This window comes from Athene cunicularia, assembly GCF_003259725.1.
Source record: "Athene cunicularia isolate RWA chromosome 1 unlocalized genomic scaffold, athCun1 chr1_part1, whole genome shotgun sequence".
Lineage (NCBI taxonomy): Eukaryota > Metazoa > Chordata > Aves > Strigiformes > Strigidae > Athene > Athene cunicularia.
In genome coordinates this window covers 90,392,369-90,398,203 of record NW_020799091.1, presented here as the reverse complement: position 1 = coordinate 90,398,203, position 5,835 = coordinate 90,392,369, and positions in this window count along the sequence as shown.

The window sequence follows — 5,835 nt, the reverse complement described above, 5'->3', positions numbered from 1 at the left end:
CTGAAATTGTAATGTAATACATACTGTAATTTAATATTGTCAACCTTTGTGTCTTTCATGGTACTTCTGTGAGCATCTGAAGTACAAATGTTTTTTCCCCAGCTGGAGTAACAAATTACAGGTTTTTCTAAATACTTGGCTGATTTTTCTGCTTCTGAAATGGCTATGTTTGGTTTGTTTTTTATTTTAATTTGCTGTTACAAGTTATGTTATATGTTAAAAATGATGGTGTGCTGAGGATTGTCCATTTCACAAAGCATTCACTTAAATTTTTTTAGTGCAGTAAATGAACAGCTCAGCATACAGGACATGGCTGGCTGACCAGCACTTCTCTGCCACTGTTTCTAACTATGGATTATATTTAAAGGAGCACTGTAAAAATTGTTCAAACTGAAAATTTATGCTGCAGTACCTTGAAAGCAGCTCCAAATTGTAGGTTTTAACTTTAATGATTCTGATCTTTCCTGTAACTTGAAATAGCCACTTAAGAGCTCTGCCAGAGTTTGAAACTACTTCAACTTGTCATTTGGTGTATCTCTGCATGAAGAGAGAAATGATTTTTGTATTTCTTGAGACTCATGGAAGTAAATTATATTTCCTCAGATTAATACATATGGGAAGCTCAGCTTTGCGAAAATCTTCCTTTGGTTTGCCTGAATAGTCTTGACAAGATCTTGTTGTGCTTGAGGAAATAAATGGTCTTTGCTGTGTACATAACACACAGAAATGCAGAAGCAGTAGTTACATGGAGAGTAAAGCTCTAAGTGCAGCATCAGGATAAGAAATCCTTCCCTCTGCCACCATTATCTCAAACGAGTGTTTTTTGGCAGCTGCAGGAATTTTTCCTGAGAGAAATGTGTAAGATTACACCCCCCTCTTCAGTTCTGTGAAGATGGAGGGGGAATGCCTTTAGCATGGGAACACTTTGAGAGCCCACTACCAGCATGCCGAAGTGAGTCTGTTAAAATACGTTGGTGCTGGACTACTGTTAAAATGAAACTTTTCTGCTAAAAGGCTTATTTGAGAGAAAGTGTTGCTCATGGGTTTTTGCTTGTTTCCTAAACAGCAGTTGCTGGACTGCAGTTTCCTGGTTTGGCTAGCTAGCCTTCATCACCAACTCCTGATTTTTATTTTTAGTGCTATTTTTGTGCTTTCTTCTCTAGCACTTAGTAGATGCTACCTTGCAAAAGGAAGCTATTTTGCATTCCTTCATATCCCTCTCAACAGCATCTCTTTTTTTGTCTACTTTGGGGAGTTGTGCTTTCCCTCCAGAAAGCTTTAGACAACTGTGGCCTGTGTCTGCCAATCAGAGTGGACTCCTTGTTCTGTCCCCAGCTGTCCTGGGCTTCCTCCTACCCATCCTTGATGCCTCACTCCTGGCATGTAAGACTTTGGGCAGGATCCCTCGCCTCGATCCCTGTTTGTTCAGGTGCTAACGGGGTAGAGCCCAGGTTCGGGCTCTGGCGAGGAGTCCCGGGAATGTCTGCAGTACAGGAGAGATTTCCAAAATGGCTTTCTCCCAAACCTACTCTTGTTCCTGTTTTGCATTGCTGGAAACGTCTCTTCTCACCTGGGTAGCAGTTTTCAACTCTTTTCTAGTGTCCTGCTTGTGTTTTTTAACTTCGCTCTTGACTTTGAGGGGGGGCTGCCCAGCTTTCTTAACTGCCTCGCCTGTGAGTAACGTGGTGGTTCCATATGTGATCTCGCAATGAGTTGCTGCAAGCCTCTGGGGAGAGGGAAGCCTGCTGGTGAGGCCAAAAGAGGACGTGGCTCACATTAATTTATCTAGCATGTCTTCCTTGACGCTCTTGTGCTATTTGGTGTGAAATAATTGCCAAGGCTGGGACCCATGTTATTGCTTTAGATGGTGCTGCCTCTGTCAGCTGGCCTTCTGTGGGTCTTTGCTGCCCTGGTTTTGACTGTCAAACGTTAGCTCAGGAGTTGGGAGAGCTGCTGTCCCCTCCCAACAGTGTCCAGGGCAAATTACAGGCTGGGAGAGAGAAACACCCCCAGCCATGCCGGAGTGCTGAGACTCTGCCAGCCTGTGCAAGTCAAGCTGGGGGTGGTCGGGCATTTTTGGCAAAGGTTTTTGCTGTTTGGACAGATAATAACTTCACGGTTTTTGCTTACTCAATGCAATTGTGTCTTCATTTGAGATTCCATGGGTTAGCTGCTTTGAGAGACCATGTTTTTTATAGAGCTCAAAAAGAATTGAGAATGCTTGAAATGATACATGTTCTGGGTTGTTCTTGTGAGATAGATCATTATGAGCTATTTTCAAGGGTGGAAAGGAAAAAACACAAGCAAAACATGCAGATGCTTATCACAAAAATTCTTGATTGCATTCATTTGTTTGAAACTGGTGAGTAAGTATCTACATATGTTTATATATGTCTTTGATTTGTATAGTCTTTGAATTGTGATATGCAGCTGTGTCCTTCAGGGGGAGGCACAGAAGAAACTTCTTCAGCTTTGCAGGAAAATAGATAACAATACATTTTATGTTACTGCTATATTTCACTCCAGATCTTGCAGTGGGTAAAAATATACATGTGTGAGAGTACTCCACATATGCAATTTGGTTGGTTTAGAAGTTTGTGTTATAAGGAAATTGTGGTCTTATCACAGAAGCAGCCCATTTTTTTTCCAATAATTTAAAATTTGTCACAATTCTGAATAGACAAGTTTTCTTACAATTTGAACAGTGTGACTGAAGACATCTGATTATATTTTTACCTGCTTCTCACCCTCTTCTTTTCAGGAAATGCCATTGCTATCTATGCTACTGGATTTAGATGTGTTGTACATACATATGCTAAGAATAGCATTGCAGTTTGAAAGTAGTCATATATTCAGGCTTCTCCAGCAGTGCCTTGTCATGCTGCATGGTTTACCCAAAGCCTGCACTTAACCAGTGTGGGCGGGCAACATGAGTCACTTAGCAAAGTCTGTCTCCTTTTAGGCTGTACCATGAGAGTTTTGACCTGCTAGGGTCTGTGGTTTGTCCTGGTGTTCCTCGGAGGTCTTTTGTCAGGCTTCCTGACATTGACTGGCCAGATGGGGGGAGATGCTGCTTCCAACTCCTGCCTCAAGAGTTATAAGCCTGTGCCAATTACACCTTTCTTCAGAGCTGTCAACTTTAGAGCAAGGCACTTAAAAATAATTACTTGATTAAAATCTGCCTGTCTGAGTCCATCCATTGTTCCTCTCCAGTTGCATTGTGTCGCTCATAAGTAAAATGGGCCAAAATTAACATGCCTCTGTACAGCTGTTCTTGAAGATTAAAAACACGTTGGCTCACAGACGTTCACTGTTCTAAGCTGCCCAGAGGCAGATACCAGAAACAATATGCCTGGTATTGAGTTACAGTGGCAGTGAAATATTTAAATAAAAAAAAAACAGCCCAACAAATAATAAAAAGGTCTTTCCCATACTTTACTTTTCTGGGGAAGGAATGTATGCGAGTGCCGCAGGCAGAAAGGGGGTACCTTATTACTGTGATAAGGATAAAAGGAATGACTTGCTGAAGGTGTTTTTTGTGAAGGCGTCTTGACTGGTAGTTTGCTTCAGCTTTGTACCACTGATTTCTCTTTGTGACATTAAGGCAGCTGATTAGCCTGTGTCTGCATCCCCTTTATAATATGGATTGTCTGGAGAGCTTTGACTGAAAACATTCATGTAAGGTGCAAGTACTGTTACTGTTATTGTAAGTGTACTGCATCATATTGAGTACAACCATGTGGGTGTGTTTAGTTACGAAACTGCTACAGATTGCTCTTGAGTCTCTTTGAAGCAGAAAAGAGGTGACCTGTGCCTGGTGGTCATTCTGGGCATACCTCTGTGCTCTTCTGGCTAGTCTTTCCCTTGCCCTTGTTACTGCTTCAGTTACAGCTTCTGGATGTGTTTCTGTTTTGACAGGTATCAGGAACCGCATTTTGAGTTTCTCACTGGTGCTTGACATTTATTGTAATGAGATAGGAAATACACGTCCGGGAGAAATGGGAAATAACTGTGACTGCAAACTTGCTTTGACTTTGGGTTTAAGGAAATTTCCAGTCAAATGCATCAAATCCTCATTAGTTCTGTAACAAGGAAAGGCAACTTTTGTATAAATGCCCTCAGTGCTGTTGGTGTATCGCCAATTCCTTTTTGTCCTTCCACCAGCACACTAGAAGCTTGCAGTGGTTATCTAGCTGACAATTTGTCCTCTTTTTGGAAAATACAAATACCTGAATTGGGGTTTTTGGCTCTGTAAGAGAATTGCTTCTGATTGGGGATTCTGTGTCTCCTTCCAACTGATAGCCAAATCCAGTAATATTAAACTGTTCTCTTTAGATGGCTCCAGAGCATTTCAGACCTCTTGAATACCAGTAACAGTGCAGGATGTGCACTACAGCCCTGGAAGTGCTTTTGTTTTATTCTTACCCTGAATCATCCTTTTGCAGATTTTTGGATGCCAGATTGTAAGGAAATCTTTAATATGTGGCATACTTTTAAAATGACTTGGACATTTTAGCTATAACATTTTAAAACATATGTATTGTGTGTACAGTAAAAAACAACTTGTAACTCATCAGAAAGATAATATGATTGATTTATAGCTGATTTCCCTGTTGGGAGAGTAAACTGGTTTGCCAGAACAGATCAGTACAAAGGAATTGAGAATAAGTCCTCCATTTGAGTTATAGGACATTTCCATATTTGTAAGCCTCTCACAATGAAAATGGGGTTTGATTTATTTGCAGTGGGTGAATGCTGTCTCTAAAGCACAGCTCTGTTCTCTCCTTACTGTCCTGCCTTAGCAAAACTATTCTTTATTTCACAAAGACAATGAGAAGGCAGGGTGGAGAACAGAAAGAATTCATATTGTAGTATGTGACACATGAGAATAAATTAATGTATTAGTAATGGTCTTTGTGGTACAGAGCCTGATGGTTCTCAGGGTTCCAGTTCTCAGGAAGCTGTGGCCTCCAAAATGTTCTAGGTCTTTCTTGGATAAAGACATTGTGGTAAATGGGACTGACAAATGGCAATGCAAGTGTGCAAAGGGAAGACATAAATAAGACCTTGTTGCTGCATAGATTAGTTATTACACAGTTTAAATAAATTTCAACTGGAAAGCCCCGCACACCAATACTGTTCAACAAACTTCAGGCTCTTCTCCTCATCACCTTCCTCCTAAACCCTTGTGAGAGCTGATGCAGCAATTTAAGTTTTGGATTGTATTTACTCAAACAGTTCTTTTAGAAGTGTCCTGTTTAATTCTTAGTCACTTAGTCACTTCTGGTTTACACTGTGGAAGGAGCTGTGAGGAATCCCTGCCATCGGGGTGAGGTACTTTGTGTGTGTGTGTGTGAGAGCAGGGGAGGAGGAAGGCTTGGCAGTCTGCGTGATATGCAGAAGCTTACAAGTTCATACAGGGTTGCATCTCTTTGGGGCTTTTAGTTCTCAGCTGCCTGCCATAAGAGTGCTTCAGCTCTGTAACAAGCTCCTGAAAATATTTGAGGGCTGGGGCATGATTTACATTGGGGAGCTGGCTGATGGAGTGGTCCTGCTAACAGCTTCTTGCCGAGGCAGTGGATTGTTGAGGGATGGCTGAAATGACCTGTAATATAGCTGCTTTTTCCCAGAAAATGATTTATGTTTTCAGAGCTGGCTGGGTGAGGGCGTTGGAACCAGGCAGCTTATTGTCAGGTCTTGTTGGAGGTTGCCCTTGGCCTGATTTCTTACTGGCAAATGTTGACTTGTCTCAGGCTGTTGTTGAACTGGTGCCTTTACAAATAAGTGATGCTGAAGAGCCTGTCCACTGCAGAAGGTCGGGGGGGGGTGGGGGGG